The sequence below is a fragment of the Sarcophilus harrisii genome, chromosome 3 (assembly GCF_902635505.1).
Source record: "Sarcophilus harrisii chromosome 3, mSarHar1.11, whole genome shotgun sequence".
NCBI lineage: Eukaryota > Metazoa > Chordata > Mammalia > Dasyuromorphia > Dasyuridae > Sarcophilus > Sarcophilus harrisii.
In genome coordinates, this window is record NC_045428.1 from 86,233,486 (window position 1) to 86,257,204 (window position 23,719).

The following is a 23,719-nucleotide window of genomic DNA, read 5'->3' on the forward strand; positions in this document are numbered from 1 at the left end:
AGTGCTTAAGTCAGATGACATCACATGTTTCTTAATGTCAGGAGCAAGGTCATCACTTGGAAGCCTGGGGGACAAAGTTGCCTTTGGAAACTTGAGATGTATATGAAAAAAAGTTTTGAGCAGACACTGTTGGCCACAGAGATTAGATCAAGCCAAATGTGTCTGGTATTAGGGGTGCAATTTGATTTGCAGTGATGGTTATATGAAAACAGAATATGTTAAAGAAGCTTTACAAAGTTAGCGTCATATTTTGCAGCAGACCCCTAGGCCAGAATGAAGAGTTTGTTCTGGAAGCTTTCATTGAGTATCTCTAACAATAATCTCAATTTATCTCTCCTTTGAAAGTGTTTTTCCCTTCCATAATTTGTTTGACAGACTACCATGGGATGGGATGGTAAATGTTCTGGGTAGTTTGATCCTTGTTGTTGAAATGCTTTAGGATGCTTTGTAGTCACATAATTTTAAGAGACATAGAGGGCATTTTCCATGGCAGTCTGTTTTCTTGCATATGAGACTACATTTTGACAGCAGCATCTGATGCCTGCCTTTGATCTGAGAATGAATAGTGCTTGAATCCATGATTGAAAACAGACAATGGCAGGACAGCCTTAGACACTGTGTATTAAATAAGATATATTTATAGTGCAGAAGTAAAATACTTCACAGTCTGCTTTCTACTTTACCTTTGGGTAGATTTCTGTTCAACTGTTTTGGTTGATTTGAAATGTAGCAGCCCTTTATAGAGTTCCAGATAATGGGGAATTTCAACCTGAGCTCACAAAATTAAGTATGTAAGCACTTTGTAAACCCATCCTGGAAAATGTGCATGATCACCTGTGGAAAGAAAATCTCCAGTACTCTCCTCCTAGCTCCCCTAGATTGAAACTAGATTGCTATGAAAGTGCCCTCCCCCAGTAAGAAGGTAGATTGATGCAGACTATTGGTCTAATGTTTCCCAAAGCATCAAGGAGTAGGGGTGGGGGGGAATGAAAATCAAGGAAACAGCTTAATAAGACAGTTATTATGTGATTTCAAACTATCATGAGCTTGATTGTGCAGAGGATTGCTTTGTTTGGGACATTTTTATATTTCTTGAGCAAAATGATTTTTTAACCAAGGCATTTGTAGTTGTACTGATAAAATTGGTTAGTCAACTTAATCACACAACAACCAGCCAAAAAAACCTTTCCTAACCTACCACTCTGGTAGAAGCCAGTCAAGTTGAAAGCTCTGATTGCTGTAATGACAGCCCTGTAGTTTGTGTAGAAGGAAGTGTCAAGAGCTTTTCTAATTTTGTTTTTTGTTTTGTTTCGTTTTTCTTTTAAAGGTGCCAGGATAATCCAACTTTATTCATGTGACATGAGTCGTATTTTTACTGACATTTGGAGTATAATTCTGCTGTAGCAAAAAGTCAACTTAAGATGTATGTACCTGTTGTGTGTGAAGCAATTCCAGGACAGTTCTGTAACTATACTCTTCTAAGCAGACTTCTTGACTAGAAAATTGTCAGTTTGCTAGTTCTGAGGCTGTCACTATAAAAATTCTTAATGAATTAAGTCTTGCTTTATACTTAAATAGCTTTACATTCAATTCGGCATTTAGGTAGTAAAGCTGCTCCTGATTTATATTTGTGAATAGAGTAACCTTCATTGGAGTTCAGTACATCTGTGAAATCTCAAGTTCAAATATCCCCCACAAAAAGAATATCTTAAAACTATTCAGCAAGCATGTATAAGGACTTACTATGTATTAGATATTGAGACCTAAGGGAAAATCTGACAGTTGGAGTTTACAGCTTAGTAGGTGATGTGATATATAAAAGATAAATAGTATTCTGATTACTATATATAGTTATCATAACTGGATTAGAGAAGTATATTGAGATATATTGGGAGTGGGGGTGAATGCTTTTACCAATTGTTATGTTAAGGAAGGCTCCTTAAGAAAAAGCATCAGCTTTTAAAGATGAATAGAAATCTAGACTTAGAAGTAGGGAATTAGAGAAAATTCCAAATATAGAAGAATATGAGCAAAGCTATGTGGTGGTCAAAGGTCATCTTGGCTAAATACTTAGTACATGATATATTACATGAGATGAGATAAGGGGTTACAAAACTCTGGAGAACACTAACAACAGGCAAAGACATATTGCTAAATCATATAGTTGCATTCATTTATATGAGGATTCTGAATTTGCAAAGCACTTTACATTTGTTATCTCATTTGATCTTTAAGGCAAGAACTATTATCATCCACATTTAATAGAGAACGGTATGTGGCTAAGAGAAATTTGGTGTTTGGTCATGAGTTCTATAGTTAGGAAGTATTTGAGACAGAATTTGAACTCAGGTCTTCTTGATTCAAGTCCAACAAATTATCTACTTCAGTTTCATGTATGGGTGTTGTGGACTGACTGTCATTAGATTTCTGTGGGCAGGTCATTTAAACTCTAGTCCTCAGATTCCTAATTTTTATTTTATTTTAAATTTTTGATATTGATAATTTTTTCTTTTTTTAATCAAATATTTTTATTTTCAAAATATATACATGGATAATTTTCAACATTTACCCTTACAAAATCTTGTGTTCTAAATTTTTCCCTCCCTCCCACCCCTCCCCTAGATGACAATCCAACATGTGCAGTTCTTCTATGCATATTTCCACAAATATCATGCTGCACAAGAAAAATCAGATCAAAAAGGAAAAAAAAAAAACAGAAAAACAAGCAAACAGCAAAAAAAGAATGAAAATGCTATGTTGTGAACCACACTCAGTCACCACAGTCTCTCTCTGGGTGCAAATGATTCTCTCCATCACAAGATCATTGGAAATGGCCTGAGATTCCTGACTTTTAAAAGAGAGCATTGAACTAGATGGTCTTTACAGCCCTAACCGTCTCTAAAAGTTTGCAGTTCTACCTTTCAGAGAAAGTTTAGCATAGAAACAACTTCCATTTAACTATTCCCATGGCTACTATCTGGCACATACTCTTATTACTTCCTTTATGGGCTATTCCAGCACCCTTCTTAGCAGTATCTCCCTCCCACCTCTTGCTCTGCTAGCTTTCTCTTCACACCCATCTTTCATTTTACTTTCAAAGTTATCTTTCTTAGGCACATATCTGACTTGTCATTTCTTTGCTCAGAAACCTTTAAAGCTTTCCTATTACCTGCCAAATTCAGATTCCTTAAATCATCATCCAAGGCCCTCCACAATCTGACATGATGCTACCTTTCCAGACTTATTTCATACTACTTCATTTTATTCATTCTGTGTTCAGCCAAATAACTTTATTCTCTCTTTCGTAAATGAGCTGCTTTACCACTCTAAGATATAATTGTTTTCTCTCCTTTCCCTTAAGCACTTACTTATTCTTTAAAGTCCAACTCACATGCTCCCATATTCTTATTTATAATGGCTTGCTTCCTCAGCTCTCATGAAGAACTCTATTTTTTCCTTCTCTAATGCACTCATCAATGCATATTATATATTTTATATATTTTTATTTTTATTTATATATTACATTATTTTATATGCAATATTGTATATATTATTGTGTGTTACATTTATTTATGTAGATATACATTCCTGTTCACTCTTTCCATCCTCAGGTCCCAGCAAAATCTCTCTATGGGAAGGGATTCCAAATCTAAATCATGTATCTTTCTTCAGACTTAACACTGCTTTTTGAACACAGTAGGTGGATAACAAATGGCTATTTGAAAATTCTAGACCCTTATGCATTCAGAGATAACCATAACACACTAACATATGATGAATGCATTAGAGAAGAATAAAATAAAATGCTTACTGAGGTCTGAGGAGCTAAGCAACTACAAACAGAAAGTGGTCATTCCAGTTGGGTCTGCTTTGAAGTCCCTTAGTTGGGTATCTGATATGCTCTGTCCTCTTAGGGATTCTTGATTTGGGATGGTCCAGGATATTCTAGACCTTTTGACCTTTCCCTTATCTATATATAAATCCCTAGATAAGAAACCTCCTAAAATGAGATATTATTCACCCTTATCATTCATATAGGTAATGTTTTCCCAGTGTAGTAGTTAGAAATGCATAGACCCTCCTAGAATTCTGAGTTGTCTGAGACTTCCTTGAACAAGAATCCCTGACAAGTTGTCTGTCATTCTGCCTGTGCTGGAAGACTTCCAGCAGTGGTGGTGAATTCGTTAACTCCTGAAAAATCCCATTCCACTTTTAGACAGTCCTGGCTTTAAAGGAAGTTTTTTTCCCTTTTATCAAGCCATAATCTGCTGGTTGGCAACTTCTCATTCACTTCCCTTCTTTATGCACAAGAAGCCTTCACCTGCTGGAAGGCAACTGTCATCTCTCCTATGCATTTTCCCTTCTTCAGTTTTTTCAACTTATCATTGCAGTGTATTTCTTTTGTTCCTTGATCAACCTGATTTCCCTCCTCTGAACATATTCTAGCTTATTCCACGTATTGACTGTAGGTAGCAGTAACCCCTCATTGTTGATCTCTGCTCCACCTCATCAGCTAAAAAACAAACAAACAAACAAAAAAATCCTCCTTCAAAATAAAGTAAAAAAAAACTTTTTTTCCTCCTTTTTCTTTTATTACCAATTTCAGTATATTCTGCATTTTAACCTTCAAATGGGATATTTGTAAAATGCTTAGCAAGGTATCTGACACATAGAAGATTAACAAATGCTGGTTTCCCCCCTTCTCAGTTTTAGATAAGGCATTTAAAGTATATGGTAAATTTTAAAGTCACACATAAATGCTATTTTAAAAAAATATTCTCATCATCCTCACTTGCCCTTCCATATTCTAAATTGTGTTGTATTTACTTTTTGAGAATATCTAAATTGGTCAATTAATTTCCTCTGCATTTATATTTGTGCCATTTTCCTGCCACAGGATAATTTGCATTTGTGTTGTTAGAATTGTGTTCTTGAGTATTTTATTTATCCTAAGCCAACTTTGTGGAATTTTCAACCATAGGATCCTTCCTATTCTCTCTGAAATGAGAAAGAAAACAAAAAACAAGCAATAGCCAGATTTCATCTCCCTCCTTGTCTATCATTAAATTATTTGTAAGAAAGATTTTTCTCCCAAGATTTCTGTCATTTCTACTTTGGTAGTGAGTTACATTCCTTTCCCCAAAAAGCATTTTTAATGCTTTTTTCTTTTAAATTTTGAGTTCCAAAATCTATCCTTTTCTTTTAGCCATTCCATACCCACTGATAAGGCAAGAAAAATGATTATCAATTATACAAATGAAATCATGTAAAGTACAATTCCATATTAGTCATATTATTTAAAAAGTGAGAAAATTATATTTTAAGCTTGCACTCAGTTCATCATTTCTCTCTCTGGAGAGAATTTTTTTTTCATCATGAATCTTTTGGAATTGTCTTGGGTCATTGTATTGAACAGAGAAGCCAAGTCTTTCACAGGTAATCATAATTATAATATCACTATTACTGTTCATAATGATAATCCTGACTCTTCTCACTTCACTTCATATAGGTCTTGCCAAATTTTTTCTGAAACCATATTCCTCATAATTTCTTATAGCAAAATAGTATTTCATTACAATCATATGCTCACAACTTGTTCAATCATTCCTCAGTTGAAAAAGATTCCCCTCCCTCAATTTTTATTTTTTTTCCATCACAAAAAGAGTTGACTTAAATATTTTTGTGCATCTAGGTCCTTTTGAAAAAATCTTGTTGGAGTACAGACAGTAGTGGTATTACTGAGTCAAAAGGTATGCACAATTTTATAGTTCTTTAGACATAGTTCCAAATTGTTTTCCAAAATGATTGACCATATCACAACTTAATCAAGTTTATTAATATACCTACTTCCTTCATCAATATACCTACTTCCTTCATCCCCTCCAGAATTTATCATAGGTGTGAAGTAGTAACTCAGAATGGTTTTAATTTGCATTTCTCTAATCAGTAGTGATTGAGAGAATTTTTATATGACTAGATAACTTTGATTTCTTCTTCTGAAAATTGCCTGTTCATACCCTTATATAATTTATCAATTGGGGAATGACTTGTTTTTATAAACTTGATTTAGTTTCTTATATATTTTAGAAAATTAGATCTTTATCAGAGAAATTTGCTGTAGTATTTTTTCATATAATGTCATCATCTCTGATGCTTTTTAGCAAAATATAATTTCCCCAATTACTTCTTTAAATAGTTCTATTTTTGCTTTTGTTTTATCTGGGTTCCTTATTGCTACTCCTGCCTTTTGTTACTTCAGCTGAAGCATAATAGATCCTCCTCTAGCCCTTTATTTTAACTCAAGTGTATCTCTTGTAAATAACATATAATATTGAATTCTGGTTTCTAATTTTTTTCTGTTATCTGCTTCCATTTTATGAGTGAATTCATCCCATTCACATTCACAATTATGATTACCAATTGTGTATTTTACTCCATCCTCTTTTCTTCTGTTTATCACTTTTTCTCTCAAAAGTCTGTTTTGCTTTTCACTACTGCCTCCCTTAATCTGCCCTTATTCTCTCCCCTCTTCCAATTTCTCATCCCCTTCACTTCTCATTTTTTAACCTAACTGTGAACTTATATTATTCCTTTTTTGAACAAATTCCAATGAAAGTGAGACTCAATTGCTTGCTATCCCCCCACTTCTCCCTCTAATAAAGGCGTTCTTTATGCTTCTTGTATTTGAGAAAATTTTCCTCATTCTACCTCTGCCTTTCTCCTTCTTTCATTATACCCCTCTTTCTTTCCTTTTCATTTTTTTGAGATTATTCCAATATAATCAATTCATACTTATCCCTTCTTTTTATGAAGACTCCTAACTGCTATAGTAATATAAAGTTCTTAGTAACAATATGTCATCTTTCCCTATAGGAATGAAAGCAGTTTAATTTTATTGATTTTCTTTTGCTTTTTCTCTCATGATTATCTTTTTATTCTCTTTTCTTGTGTTTGAAAGTCACATTTTCTATTCAACTCTAGTCTTCATCAAAAATGTTTGCTTGAAAATTCTCTCTTGCACTTGAATGACCTTTTTTCCACCTCTTGAAGTGTTATATTTAGTTTTCTTGGGTGGGTTATTTTTGGTTGTAACCCTAGCTCTTTTGTTCCTGTAATGTGGAAGCTTCTAAGTCTTGGTGTGATCTTTACTGTTGCTCCGTGATATTTGAATTGTTTCTTTCTGGCTATTTGCAATATTTTCGCCTTGACCCGAGGCTAGGCTATTTGGCTATTATGTTTTTGGGAATGCAATTCTCATTTTGAGATCTCTTTCAGGAGGTAATCTGTGGAATTTTTCAATTTCTGGTTTAACCTCTGGATTTAAGACATTGATTTAGGCAGTTTTACTTCATAATTTCTTGACATAGTATGTCTACGTACATTTTTTTGATCATGACTTTAAGATTGTTCAGTAATTCTTAAATTATCTCTCTTCAGTCTTTTCCAAAAAAAATTTTTATGATGCAATATTTCAAATTCCCTTCTATTTTTCTTTTAATTTTGTTTTATTGATTCTTGATATTTCATGGAGTCATCATTTTCCATTTGCCCAATTTTAATTTTTCTTCAGTGCTTTTTTTTAACTTCTTTTTTTCCCCATTTAGCCAATTCTGCTTTTTAAAATAAGTTTTTCTTCAGTGAATTTTTGTACTTCCTTTACATTTGGTCTATTTTGCTTTTTAAGGAGTTCTTTTCTTCAGTTGATTTTTGTACCTTTTTATTGTTAGGCCAGTTCTATTTTTAAAGGTATTTTTTCTCAGTATTTTAAAATTATTGTTGTTTTGCTTCATTTGCCAAGCTGTTAATTTTCTTTTCAAAATTTTCTTGCATCGCTCTCATTTCATTTCCCAATTTTCCTTCTATCATTCTTATATCTTTCTTTAATGCTTCCAGAAATTCTTGTGGGGTTTGGTTCCAATTAGATTTCTCTTTGATGCTCGAGTTGTAGATGATTTCACATTATTGTTGTCTTCTTAGTTTATGGCTTGTTCTTTCCTATTCCTGTAGTAGCCTTTTTGTAGTCAAGTTCTTCTTTGATAATAGGCTCATTTTTTCCAGACTATTTCTGGGCTTGGAAACATTATGCTAAAATTGAGCTCAGTTCTTCTTGGGTTGGAAAGTTCTTTCCCAAGCTTTGAACTTTTTTCTGCTGCCCTTTTCAGACCTAGTTCTGGGAATCTGCAAGGTTTTTGGTGTCCCAGGGCAGCATGAGCTATAGAAAAGTGCACTCATTAGTCTCCTGGTCTGCACCATGGTCTTTGCCCAGAAGAGCCCCTGTTTCCCTGAAACTGCAACTGCTTGTGGTCCTGGAATTGTGAACTCATGGACAATAGAATTGCCAAACAGCATCGAGTCCTGCATTCAGGGCCAGCAAAGGGTTCCCTTTCTGTCTTGTTGTACAACCCTCTTCCCATCACTGGTTTTAGTACTCTTGGGTACTCCAAGGTCAGCCACTTGTGCTGCTGCCAAATTCTGCCTCATATCACACACTTTTCTTGTTGACCTCCTAAATTATCTTGGAAAAAATCTCTCGCTCTGACCTGTTGTTATCTCTGCCACTCTAAAATTTGATTTGTGGAGTTATTTTAAAATTGTTTGGAGGGGGATGTTGGCAGTGTTCACCTGAGCTGCTCCCTATATTCTGCAAGCTTGGTTCTGCCCTAGGAGTTGAAGCTTACTGATAGAAATCAGACATGAGATATTTATTTTCCCCATCACTTCATCCTTTTTGGTACGAGGGTTTCTGTAGAATCTGATAGTTTTTTTTTTATTTCTTTACCTTCTTATTTTGAAGTCTTTCTTTAATCAGATTTGCAAATCTACAAGCAAGTATATTTTTTCTCATCCTTGCTTAATATAGTACTTTTAGGACAACAAACACAAACAAAAATGAAACTAACAAAACATTTTAAAAAAGAAAAACTAGCAGCCTTATCTTAAGCCCTGTTTCAAAAATTGGAGTATATCTGATTTGATAGTTTTATTAACCAACTATTTATTTCCCAAGTCATTCTTTTTCAAGGCTAACTTTGATAGCTACCTCAAATGATTCATCAGCAATAGTGAAAATATCATGGCCTAAATTTTTAGTTCTTTCCCAAGACTTTCTAATTCTTAGCAATACTTTAGAAGGGCTTTGTTTTTTGACAATATTATTTGTCTTCATGCAAATCATTGGAAATAAGTAGTGATTCTTAAGTTTTCCCTCATTCTACAGGCTTTCTTTCAGGTACCAGACATAACCCTTAGTTTCTTCTGGGTATTTGATAGTTGTGAGGAGACATTAGTCACGTATCTCTATCTTTTTAAAATTAATTTAGATGCATATTCATGCTTTTTACCCAATGGTTTGGTGTATATTTATGGATTCTATATTATTATTATTTGATTCTTAGTCTTTGCTGAAAAAGAATAATTTCAAAGCTGAAACAGTAATTCTCCATCTTTCCTTACTCCTGCCTCCCACAAAAAGGCAGAATCATTCATCTCTAGGGTTATATGTCTGGACATTTACCAGCTGCTGGAAAATTCTTATTTAGGAAGGAAATAAATACCGTAATTTTGTTTCTTCAGGAAATTCGTGCCTGTATTCATTTTAACCATCCCTGCATGATCTTAAATACGTTAGTGTGTTGCTAAAGTCCAGATGTTAACTACAAATATCATTGGAAAAACTATATGTATTTATTATATACACCTCTGCCCTGAGCCCAAAAAGGTGAATGGTAATGCTATTATCACACACAAATTCCATATAAATTCCTAGTTCTTTTTAATGTTATAACTTCATTTGTTTGAAATTGACAGAATATGATAGGAGGAAATTCATATGTATATCACTCATTTTAAGTGATGTAAATTCTCCAGAGTTCTACGATACTTAGATTTCAGCATTCTTAATTTGAATTATGTTCTGTAAAGAGGCATGCTGAATCTTAGAAATGAAATTTTGGAATTGAGGGATGAAACTGATTCCAGTGGGCAGTTTGTCAACTGGCTCTTTGGGAATAACAAAATGAATTAAATGCCAAAGATGATCCTGTAAGGCACACTCTATATAATCTTCACTTGAAATTTTTGTTTTAACTTAGAACGACAATAACCATCCACAAAACAAGCAATCAAATTAATGCAAAAAGATAAAATACAAAATCCTAATTTCCCAAACTCAGTTTTAATAAAGGAAGAACAAAAGAAATGAACTAACATGTAGCAAGTAAAGGAAATAGTACTGCCTGAAGGTCAGGGCTTTGGGCTTGTGTTTCTTCTTCCTTCCATTCCCTTCTCTTTCTTAAGATAAAAATTAAGGGGAGAGAGAGAGAGAGAGAGAGAGAGAGAGAGAGAGAGAGAGAGAGAGAGAGAGAGAGAGAGAGAGAAAGAAAGAGAAAGGGAGGAGAGGAAAGTGTGTGTGTTGGGTTCCATGACGCATCTCAATGATGTGGGTAATAAGTAACCCTTACTTCCTCCAGTAGATCAGACTGCAACTATATTTTGTTTTTCTCTACAATTTGCTGTCCATTTGTTCTCATCAATTCCTTCATAGATTTTTCTCCCCAAATTGCAAAATGCTTTCCTCTTAGTCTTTTAACATTTTATGGATATTAGTTCAGTACCCTGGCTATCCATCTGTTATGCCCCATTCTTGTTATTTTCTTCGTTCAATTGTGTGTGTGTGTGTGTGTGTGTGTATACACACACATATATATTTGAAAATAAAATCTATTGAACCAAACATAGGCTTCACTTTTCCCAAATCTGACTTGTATGAAGTCTTTTCATAGCCTATAATTGATGTTACCTTAATATCTACTTATTTGTTTGTTTGTTTTCTATTTTAAGGGTACATCATTGTAGTTATATAACCCATACTAATTCTAGGATGACTTTTTTTGATCAACATAGTAATTAGTAATATAAGACAATATAAGAAAGATAGTAAATGTCATAAAATTGAAGAGAGGCAAAAATCATAGTTATCAAGCATTTTAAAATCACTTTATTATGCTAGGCTGTGTGCCAAGTGCTAGAAATACAAAGAAGGGTAAGAACAAAAACAAAAAATAACAATACTTGATTTTAAGGGGTTCATTGTCTAATTGAGGAGATAATATGCAAAAAACTGTGTACAAAGGTGATTTTCTATAAAGAATAATTTGAAGTTAATTTCAGAGAGATAGCATGAAGAGTCAGGGAAGACAATGATAAAGATGAGCTTGAGTTTGATCCTGAGGGATAGGGTTTAATTTCGGTAATTGGAGAAGTAAAAAAGGCCATTTTAAACAAAAAGAATGGAGCAAGTAAAGGCAATGAAGTGAGGAAAATGCATGACAGGTTCAGGTCATGGAAGACTGACCAGTTTGACTAGAATTGGAGGGTTCGTGAAGAGAGAGTAGTTGAAGACAAGTCTAAAAAATTTATTTGGAGCCAGATTGTGGAGAATTAATATAAGAACTTGGATTTTGTTCTATTTACATTCAGAAGCAATTATAAATTTCTCAGCAGTAATGACAATTAAAATGGAAATTTAGAAAGTAGGTACCTGTCATTTGAAGAATTGGTTGTCAAGACAGGGTAAACAAATTGTGCTATATTAATATAACTGGTTATTACTGTACTATAAAAATGATAAGTAGGTATTTAGAGAAGAATGTGAATACTTATATGAACTGATGAAAGTGAAATAATTGGAACCAGGAAAACTACATACACAATTACTTAACAAAGTGTAATTTGAGGCTTGATCTGGTGTTGATCAGAAGGAAGCCAGAAGAGTTCAGACAAAGACCTACTTTCTGCCATCTTGATTCCACCCAACAAAACAAATTTGAAAGAATCAAAAAATGAAACAAAACACTATGTAATTGTAATGACCAAGTTCAAATCTGGTTAATGGTTATAATTAATGGATTATTTGATTTACTTGAGCTTTATTTTTCCCCTATTGGAAGGGAGTGGTTGATTATTGGATAAGTAAGGGAGAAAAGCGAAGGAATATATAAAGAAGCAAAAATTATGTAAAAAGATATTATTTTTAATGGAGGTCTAGGAGAGTCATTATGCAGAATGAACTTATTTACATGAAGAGATACTAGAATTTCACCCTGAGATCAGTTAGAAGGTTATCATAGTAGCTTAGATGTGATATAGTAGGAAAATAAATAGTGGCAAAAATGGAAATTGAAAGAATGAACGCAAGAGCTTGCAAAGGAAGAATAGCCAAAGATGACGAATGATGGGCTTGGGTATGTGGGGGTCAGTAGATATGGTGAACAAGGAGTAGAAAACTTTTGATGATCTCACACATGGTTGACTGGGAAAATGTTGAAGTCTCTTCTCAAAGCTTATTCTTCTTGACCCCTCTGTAGCACTCAAGACTATTCTCTCAATGATACTGTCTTCTTTCTAGGATTTTCAGACTTTCAGAACCACTGTCTCCTAGTTTTCCTCTTACTTGTCTCCTCTATTTACTTTGCTGGATCCTTTTCCAGATCATGCCCTTTAGTCAGAGAGGTCCCTCCTGAGTCCTCCTCCCTTCTCCTTCTATATTACTTCACTTGCTGAGTTCATTAGCTTCCATGGATTGAATTACCATCTGTATGCTCATGATTCTCAAATTTACCTATTTTGCCCCAACTCTAATCTTATATTTCCAAATGCCACTCAGGCTTCCCAAACTGTATGTCCAATAGTTATCTTAAACTCAGTATGTCCAAAATACAACTCTTTGTCTTTCCCCCAATCCCTTCCCTACTCTTACCTTTCCTGTTACTTTAGAGGGCAACACTAAATCAGGGGTCCTCAAACTTTTTAAATAGGGGGCCAGTTCACTGTGCCTCAGACTGTTGGAGGGCTGGACTATAGTAAAAACAAAAACTTTTGTGGATCTTTAAATAAATAAATAAAGAAACTTCATAGCCCTGGCTGAGGGGGATAATTGTCCTCAGCTGCCGCATCTGGCCGATGTGCCGTAGTTTGAGGACCCCTGCAGAATCCTTCTGGTCCTTCAGATTCACAAACTAGCAGCCATCCTCTGCTTCTCACTCTCTCTCCCCACCCCATATCCAAATGGTTGTCCAGACCTGCTGATTCACTCCATCGCCTCACACCTGGACTACTGCCTAGCCTGCTGCTGGTGGGTTGCCTGCCTAGAACCTCATCATTCTCATCCATCCCCAGCCTTCAGCTACCAAAGTGATTTTCCTAAAGTACAGATCAGACCTTGGCTCTCCCTACTCAATAAACTCCATTGGCTCCCTTTTGCCTAAGATAAAGTACAAAAGGGCCAGATTGATATTCAAGACCCATCATAACCTATGTCATTCCCATCTTTCCAGTCTTTTTGTATCTTGTTAGCCCATGAACAAGACGCTTTATCTCTACCTCCTGGCATTTTCCTGCACTGTTTCCCATACCTGAAATGATTTCCAATTTCTCCCCTATTCTCTCTATTGGCTTCCCTAGCTTTCTTTTAGTCCTAACTAAAATCCCATCTTTTACAGGAAGATTTTCTGAACTCTTCTTAATTCTAGAGAGAACTCAGTTACTTATTTCCTATTTTTCCTATATCTAGATTGCTTTGTATATATTTGCATGTTGTCTCCCTCATTAGATTGTAAGCTCCTTAAGAGCAGGTACAATCCATTCCCTTTTTTTGTAACCTCAGTGCGTAGCATAATGTCTGGACACAGCAGGAGTTTGTTGATTGATTACAATGAACAGAAATTGCTTATTTCTACATGATTGTATGCATGTTGTTTTCCCAATTAGATGAAGAGTTCCTCAATTACAGAGACTATATTTTGCCTTTTTTTGTATCCCCAGCGCTGAGCATATTGTCTGGCACATATCTGGGGCTTAATAAATGTTTGTTGAATGAATGACTGACAAATAGAGATATATCCTGGGTAATGTGAAGTGGTTTTGTGAACATAAGATGTAAAACAAAACAATCTTAGAAACGTCAGTCACTTTCTTGGGAGCAATATTATAAGTAGGAAATACATTCCCGAACGAGCAACATTCAGACTATAAAAGTTTAAAATAGGTTTTTACACAGAGACTTGAAACTATAACCAAGAGTAGCAACAATGGGGCTGAGCCAAATTAGTTTGGAATAGGGAAAATTGAACTGACTTGTGGTCATGGAGGTAGTAATTACCAAGAAGGACCAACGTGGCTGCCATCTACAAGAAAGCCAGAGTCTTGGAGGAAAATGAAGGGAAGATGCTGCTGCATTTGCTGGTAAATACTCCCAATTCCTTTAGAATGACAAGAAGTCAAGCTCTAATGGTGGGGGAAAGAAGCAATAGGATTTGCCATAGAGTTGAATGTTTGTGCAGCTCCTAAAACAGGAGCCTAAAAGATTGGGGTGGGGCTTGAGGCACCAGTGTCTAAGAGGAGAAAAAGAGGTAATGCCCTATCTGGTACCAGAGGAGATGGTCCTTGTGTTCCCCTTGTTGACCCTGGGCATCTCTGGTCCTACAGGTGATGTCCCAGGGGGAGGTACATTCAATGCCACCAGGAGACCCCCTAAAGGTTCACAATGCAGTCACTCTTTCAAAAACCTTTTCCCTATTTCCAATTTATTGAAAGAAGGAATCTTACTTTATAACTTTCTTTTTGGAAAGAAATCATCAGACTTGCTTTGAGCAATTGACCCAAGACGGTACAATAAGCAGGTTGCATAGCAATCTTGTGAAGTGAAATATATTTGGGATGTTACTATTAAAGGATAGTTGTAATATCATTATCCAGTGTATACTGATAGAGAGAAGTTAACATTTAAGTTGAAGAGTGGGATTTTATATGCCATATTGGTTGAAATATAGATAGTCTCAGAAAATAAACCCTAAAATGAAATATTTGTAGATAAAGAAGTTAGACATATGTAAAAAGTAGGTTCTTAGCCTGGGTTCTACAATTTTAAAAAAAAGTATTTTGATTACTTATTTTAGTATAACTTTTTATTTGTAAACATGTGTATTTTATTTTATTCATTTAAAAATTATTCTAAAAGTGGTTCATAGGTTTCAAGACTGGCTACATAATGCCAAAAAGGTTAATAACCCTAGAATTGTAAGCTATACTCCAGTTTTATATAACTCAGATTACTAACGGGAGGGTGCTGTGGAACAAGGAAATGTTTTTGAATCAATATGGCATATTGAATTTGAGATAATCAATATTTTCTTATTCCATTTGTCAATTTAACATTAGCACAATCCCTGGTACATAGTGGGTACTTAATAAATATTAATTGATCTATTTAATATTTTAAAATGCTATTAAAATTAAAATTTTTCTGAAATAGCAGTTATAATAAGAAAATTTCAGCACCTTTTAGTTAAATATTAATTATCTTAGGGAGTCCTTAGGTACACTTAGATTGTTCCTCACATAGTCTTTTCTTCTCTCTCTCTCTCTCTCTCTCTCTCTCTCTCTCTCTCTCTCTTTCTCTCTCTCTCTCTTTCTCTCTCTCTCTCTCCCTCCCCCTATGGCCATCCCTCCTTCCTTCTCTCCCTCTCATCTAAGTGTCAAATATATGTTTATTTTTAAAGTACTTAAACCTGCGTAATCATTACACTTCCCAATTTCCCTCTCAGGGTCATATTACTATTTGCATCTCACTGAAGGGTCAGTGGAAACAGAAATACCTAAGGTTTCTCTTCCAGGTTGTGACTGTGCCAGTGTTCCAGTCTAAATGTCTTAAGCCCACTCCACCCTTTTAAAAATTGGCAGGACAGTGGTATATTAAAAAAGCACACACAACAAAAACATATCTTGAAGGTGCAGATATTTGCTTTGCTTAGTAGCATCAACAACCCTAGAATTTTTTAAAATCTCACATCAAACCTTAATTCACTCACAAATGTTATGGATGGTTGAAGGAGGATATCAGTATGGACTAGAGTAGTCAAAAATAGATACTGTAGAAGAAATTGTGAATTTGCTTGACTTGAAAAATCAAGGACTTGACAGGACTTAAAAAGTCCTCAGAGGAGGAACATATCACAGGGAGGAAAGTAAAAATCAAGGCAAAAATATTAAGACTGATGATTATGTAGGATAGGAAGATATCTGTAGAGAATTTGTTCTGGTTATTCTAGTTCTTCTGTAGTTCCATGATAAAGAGGTTATAAGCAATTATGGAAGAGATTTTGCTTTGGAAAGAAGCAGTAATTTGAGCAGAACAGAAGCATAATTAAAGTTGATTTTAGATAAATTTTGTGGTAATATTCTAGACAGATTTGGAAGAAAAAGGGACTACAGGAATAAAGATCTATTGTAAACTGACACAGGCCTGGCCTATGATAATGGCAGTGAGATTAGAAAGGAAGACGCAGCTACAGAGGATATTTTTAAAGAAGAAAGGACTAGACATGGAATATAAAGAATGAAGAGAAGGGAAAAGACAAAGGTAACTTCATTCCCCTTGCTTCTCTTCTGGTTCTTAGCACAGGCAGGGTTCCTAGAGATTTTTAAGCTATAGGGGAATTCATACCCTGTTATTCTTTATGACCTTCCACTCAATGCAATATTGTATTTGGCAGTTAATATAAAACATGTAGTCTTGATGATCTCTTAATGAAGGGAATCATGAGGAAAGAACATATTTAAATAAGTAAATTTTGTAATTCAGTAAAGCCAGAATATGAGAGAAACATTTTGGTTTATGAAGAATATGAGACTATTCATTAATGTGATAACCTATATTTTGTAACAAATGATAGATTCATTTCTTGACTTTTGGAAAATGGAATCATAGAATCATAAATTTAGAGCTGGAATTGAACAGAAAGACTATCTAATCTCCTCTCCCCCTCCAAGTTATAACCCTCGGGGTTAACATTCAAGTAGGGCATGCAGGAGAATACCTGGGGTTCAAATCTAATCTTTTGACTTAGATTTTGTAGTGTTCCATACTTCCTCCAATATTCTTGATGCTGGCAACAATTATACATCTTTTCATTCCTTTGTCCAGAATAAAAGAAGGTGTCGAGTTTCACTTTACAGTGACAGACATATTTTCCAGGACAATACTCCATAAAGGTCACATTGGAGATTTGAGTCACAAGTTCTGTGATTCAAATTTAGGCCCGAGTTTTTAAAATGCAGTGACTCCAGCTTGCCAAGTTCCATTAAAATCCATGGTGTTAGGTTGGATTATGAAATAATGGGCCAGGATCCAGGGGGATATTGTACCTTCATCGGCAACACATAGATTTCCAATTTCGCATTGTTTGCTGAGCCCGTATTGTAGTTGAATTCTGATTTTCACACCAAATCCTAGAATGATGTTTAATTTCATGGGCTGTTTCTGCCAAAAGTAGTTCATTTTCTAGCTTATCAATTATCATCAGAGGATTTATATAACCACTTAATCCTTGTTATTTGTGTAAGGTTATCCTTGCTTACTTGAAATTCACCAGTGGCAATTCTTTGGGAGTGTGGGGATGTGGGAGGAAGGGAGAGCTGAGAGAGCCTGCAGGCAAACTTGAAATCTTTGTTAAAAGTCTATTTAAAAAACCCACAAAACCTCAGAATGTTCTGTAGCTGAGCTCTCTGTCTAGTTCTGTGGGTTTTGTTTGTTACCTACCTTATCCTTTTTGTCTATTTCCTTCCTCCTTCAATTAAAGAAGCACTTTGAGGCTTTAGCATGTATCCCTAACCCTTTGTTCTTTGTCCCCACCGAGATGGGTTAGTCTACTCATCAAAGGTATTTCAAGCTGGCTCCTTTTTGTTCGTTTTCTTCCTGTAGTATTTCCACCCTTCAGTTCTGCAGAACTCAGAAATACCAGCAGCCTTCCCATTCCTGACACTGACATTTTATTCATGACTTGGGTTTCCTGCTGCCAAAGAATGAATAGGCTGCAAGTGACCTTCTTGCTCCTATCATTTCATAGTTCCCATCATAGCAGGCTCCTCAAATATCGCATGGAACATGAGCTCGTAGCCCTCCTTAGACACGGTTTCCCCCGTGGTGCTGAGTGCTGGGGATTGGATGAGGGCAGGTTGCAGTTTTTGGTTGGTGGGCACTAGAGAGATTGGGTTTCTCACACTTGTGACACGTTGTGATAAGCCTGAGTTGCTGGGACTACTCATGGTACACATCTCGCCAGACTGGCTGGCAAAGGGTGAGTTACACCATTCTGTACGCCGGCTTCTGGGACCTGAGTAACAGGCAAACATTCCCACAAATAGAAGTATATGGTGACCATGAATTTCTTCTCCACCACAGGGAAGAGAGAGAGAGAGGTGAAGGGAAGGAGGAAGGAAGCTTGGTTCTAGAGACTACATTTAAAGAAGGACATTGGCAAATTGAGTCGATTCAGGAGAAAACTAAGATGTGAAGTTTGAAGGGAATGGAAATTAAGACTGAGGATATTTTAATTAGAGAAAATTTGGGGGAATGTGATAGCCATCTTCAAGTATTTAAAGAGCAGTTGAGGGGATGAGATATTAAATTTGTTTTATTTTTCCTCAAATGGAAGAAGAGGGAGCAGTGGGTAGAAAGAACAGAGTTCGATTTCAGCTGATTTTCTGATTTCTAACAGCAAAATTTTCTAATAAGTAGAGTTGTCCAACAATGGAATGAGGTCCCTTGGGAGGAAGGAAATAAATTATTCATTATTGATAGTTTTCAAATAAAGGCTAGGTGGTTATGTTTTTATTTTGGGGAGTGAGGCCTCAAGGATGTTACCAAGGGAATTTCTGATCAGATAAGATTTGGACTTGACGGCTGGGGCTGTTCCTAACTTTAAATTATCATTTTATGGTTCTTATTGCATGACTATGAATAAGAGACTCATTTTTCTCATCTGTCAATTGGACTAATAATACTTTTACTACTTGCCTCCAGAGTTGTTTCAGGAAGAAAACACTTTATAAATTATAAAGTTCCATCAATATGAGTTATTGTTTTTAAGCATGATTATATTGTTATTAAAGGTTTTGGGGGACACTTGTCTTTTTACATCATTAAAATCAGATATTACTTCATATTGATATACACTAACAGTTTGGTTGATTAGATGATATTTTAGGAGGAGCAGGGAGAATGGAGGAATAACAGGAAGTTGAAAGTTTAATTCTCCAAATACTCAATCAGTAAACAGCTACAGGATCAGAGGTAGATTTTCAATTAGTTGTCTGTGGTTAAATTCCTTTGTTGCTGTTGTTTTTAAGTATGAAGGAAGAACATGACCCTGACAGAAACACCAATGTCTTTTTTGTTTTTGCTTTCAATATTCTTATTTGAAAAATGCTGGTAGAAACTAGGTAGGTGCATTTCTGTGGTATTTGAGTAGGACAGTACAAGCTACACTTATCAATTTAAAGCAAAATATGAAAGATAATTTCTTCTTATGGAGAGGGGTCTACAATTGGATAAACCTGATCTAGAAATGGTGATATCTGTTTTGCTAACAAATTCATTCTTTATAGATCTGTCTGTCTTTCTGTCTATCTGTCTACCTGTTTATCTATATGTCTGTTTGTCTATCTAAATATGTATCTATCTATCTCTCTGTCTTTATCTACCTACATATTTATATGTTCATTTGTTTATCTATATGTCTATCTGTTTATCTATCTGCCTACTCATTTTCTTATACATTTTTTATTTGCTGAACTGTAATTTTGCTTCCCTTTTCAAGAATATTTCCTGTGAGTTTTGTCCTTCTAATATTATTGTTAAAGTAAAACCCACCCAATTTCTGTGTTACAAAATACTGTTACTTTGGGGATTTTCCCCCCATAACCATCAAACACAAAATTATTTTTACCTGTTATTCCCTAGACTAGTGGTAGTTGCACAGTTAGTGTTCAGTTTAATATGGTTGGTGAAGATGGTTATTTGACATTTTTAGCCCTCTGTTCTTTCAGTGATATTCTTTTTTCTTTATTTCTAGAGACATTCTGGTTATGTCAGAACTTCATGCAAGTCTTGCCTTGTTCTGTGAGCAACTTCCATTTGAAAAATTCCTGTGAGTGCATCCTTTTAACCAAGTTCTCAGAGAGCAGAAAGAGGCCTGTTTTCTGATGTTCTACCATTTTTAAGGTATGTGTCAACTTTTCGTTTTTATTAGTGAAGTGGGCATTAATTCTAGATTGTTTCAGACTTGTGCAGCAAATTTCAGTTGACAGTGCTCAATTGGGAGCTGAGGCAAAGTGAGAGGGAGGGGTGCAAGTCAAGATATCATTCATTGGACTGGAGCTGTCAGCTTCCTTGGTGTTGGAAAAATGCTGTCTGGTAGACTGGCACCCATTACTATCATTCTGTACTTTCTGGGTCATTGTAAAAATTCTAGAAACCAAGGGCCAGAAACCAATGTACTTTCAAACCAAGCATGTTTACTTAATTACATATTATGTTTTTAGCCACATTCTGTAAAAACTAAATGCATGAATATATAAATATAGACAGAAAGTCCTTATTAATACAAATAATACATGAAGTAGTCATCTTATTTGATTTTTTCATTGTATATTTCCATTTGGCTAGAACCAATTACTATGTTTTATATGTAATTATAATTTAATAATAAAAACACTGCAGAGAAGTCATTACTTGTACTAAGCAATACCTAATTATGTATATATGTATGTATATATATATACCTTGTATGTGTATACACACAATATACATTTATATATTTATATCTTTGTTTATTAAGTGTTTATTAGGAAAACAGTAGAAGGCAAGAGAGCATCTTATTTTTGGAGTGGATGCCTCTGTGCTTGGTTCTCTCTCTTAAAGAAAGTCTATTTCTGTGGCTTTGTCGTCTTCCAATTGAACTTAACAGTAAAGCAGAGCTAGAGACATACTAAGGCTTGGATTAAAATAAAATACATAGTGAAAGAAAATGACTAGAAATGTTCTTGACTCGGTTCTTCCATCAGTGAAAATAAAAAATAAGGATATAAATATTATAAATAATTGTAAAGAAAACCATTTTAAACATATGCCTGTGTGATTATCCTAAAAATAATATAAAAGCATAAAACCCAAAGAAACAATGTTGTAGAAACTGCTTACTTAGAGATCATAATTGTTTATAATTTAACTTTTTTTGGCAAACATTTTCAACATAAAGAGAGCCGAAAATAAAACACTTTTATTTTGAAAATACTTGCCTGGTTAGACCTGGTCAAAGGCTAAATTCACTTTATGTGTGGTTCACAGAAAGAAAAATCAGCAGGGCTTAGGGAAAATAGTCAGTATAGTAAATGGATGAAAACTAAATGAGGAGCAAAGGAGGAGGGAGCGTAGCATTCTCCCTGGAATGACAAGTCTTTTTTCCACAGGCATCCATTTCATTTGGTAGGACTTTTATTCTGTCCACAGTGACAAATGTTTTCTCCCTTAATAGCCCTTTACTGTTGGTTTTTTATTTTATTTCTACTGAGAAATCAAAGTAGATTGCACTGCAACGTATGGGCCAGATTCCAGTTTTCCCACTGCACCCTTCATCTCTGCGCCACACACTTAACTCACTTTGAAGAGCAGAACAGGGTGCAGAGGGAAATGAGGATTTATATCTCCCTCCTCAGGGCCCTGTTCTGTTGTTTTGGGGGGATGCCATTTGGATGTATAGCCCATGGAGTCACAGGCATGGAAGGGACTGGAGAAGTCATCAAAACAATTCTTTCTCTTCAGGCAATACTATACTTAAACTATTCCAGACAGATACGAATCAATTTATTTTAAAGCTCTTCATATCCAGGGATTCTAAAACTTCCTTTAGTAACTTATTCTTATTTCCCCTATCTTATAACCCTCACTGTCAGAAAAACCTATATCATTTCTAACCTACATTCCCTATGTTGTGCCTTAAATTCATTTCTTCTTGTTCAGTCTCTCCATGGAGATGGGGAACATGTGGTCACTGTCCACTGTATAATAACCTTTTCTGTATTTGAAAGCTATTATTAAATCAATTCTGCTTTCTGGTGAAAATATCTCCTTTCTTTTTTTTCCCTTAAAAGATCTCATTTTTTTGAAACTTTTCATTATATTTTATACTTATATTACTGACCTCATAGAATGGTTGTAGCAAAAACATTTTGTAAACCTTAAAGCTCTATATAAATAAGATATGTTACTAATGATAGCTGTTTTCTGAACCTCCTCAAATACTTTTTTTTAAGTTGAAGAAACCAGACACAATGTTGGTCAAACATTTTATATGTAACAGTATCTGTATTAAATGGTCCCTATAAAAGAAATATGTAATAAACACAACAAAAATAAAAACCTTCAAGAAACAATAGAATATAAAAATTGGAAAAGAATCAGATATCATCTACTATAACCCCATTCATTTTGCAAGTAGGAAAACTGTGGTCCAGAGAGGTTGTGTAGGTACACTAAGGAGTAGAACTAATGGAATTTGTTACTATTTGATATGAAAATATGGATGTAGGAAGATCTATATCAGAAAATGAAAGAAAAATAAAAATGGGATGGAAGAAGACTGACAAAGAAGCAAGGAGGGATGGCTGGAATAGAGTGAAAAGATCAGGGTCTGGTAAGGAAATTGGAGGAGATATATGCTAGGTGTAATGAATGGATTGGATTACACCAGAAAATCTGAAGTACTGATGGCTAACACACACACACACACACACACACACACACGGAGAAAGGCATTTTTCTATGACCTTTATCTATTTCTGACTATCTCTTAGCTGCTGCTGTTGCTTCCTTCCCCAGGCAAAGTCAGTAGAAGCTACTCTGATGATCTAATTAGGGTCCGCTTGTGGGAAAGAGCCAAAAAGAATGAAAGGTTTTTTGATATCCCATTAAACATCTTCCATTAATCCCTGTACTATTTTTCTTATCCATTGGTCTGCACTCAAAGCTCTTCAGTTCTTTCTGTAGTGTAACTGCTCTGTCCTGTCCACCTTATTCTTTATCAAGCAGAATAGAAATCAGAGCAAGACCAATCCCCATCCCCCTAAAATTTCTTTAGGCTCTGGTCTCTTAAAAGTAGTTACTAAAACACTACACCATCTTTACTAATACTAATGTTTTACTAATACATTGTAGGTGCTCAATAAAGGTTCATTAGCTCGCAGATCATGCTAAATTCTAATAATTAGATTTTTTGCATGCTTTAAGCTTTACAATATGTACATGTTCTCCTTTGATTCTCATTTGATTGACATTTCTATGAAGTAAGCACTGTTGTTATTATCCCCATTTTACAGATAAAGAAATAAGGTTGCAAGAAGTACTTAATAAGTCATACAACTAGCAAGTATTTTCTAATAGGGTCAAACTAATGCCAAGTCCAAGATTCTTTCCCTTATATTGACTAAATTCTCCATTAATATTCCTTTGTTCTATTTTTGTCAGAAACATACTAGTCAGACCAATAGATCATTTGATTCCATTATGAAATGTTTCTAGTACTGAAATCAGAAGAGCAAAGTGAAAGTAAGGATTCATGCAGAAAACTATGCTCTGTTAACTTTACATCTACCAAGCTCATATTTTAAATAAGTAGCTGAAAAGAAAATTAGGGTGAAAGGCTTCTTTTCTTTGTTTTCTAACAAAATGGCAAAGGATAAATTAAAATACATAATTATAAATAGATAAGACTATCTATAACTATAATAACCTAAAATCTCAATCTATCCATCCATCATCTATTTATATCTGTATCTATCTGTATATCCATCTATCTATTTATATATTGATTTGTCTCTGTCTCTG

General features: G+C 34.9%; 1 protein-coding gene across 6 annotated transcripts in view; it reads left to right on the top strand.

Annotated features, from left to right (window-relative positions):
- The window catches only part of ENOX1 (ecto-NOX disulfide-thiol exchanger 1), a 663,627-nt gene that overhangs the window by 306,661 nt on the left and 333,247 nt on the right, over nucleotides 1-23,719 (top strand). For 5 of the 6 annotated variants that reach the window (XM_031958417.1, XM_031958413.1, XM_031958411.1 and 2 more), the window contains one exon: nucleotides 19,911-20,059. The gene's annotated coding sequence lies outside the window, so the exon portion shown is untranslated. Of the gene's footprint in view, nucleotides 1-1,327; nucleotides 1,424-19,910; nucleotides 20,060-23,719 lie in introns of all 6 variants that reach the window. The other variant, XM_031958412.1, reaches the window with a different exon arrangement.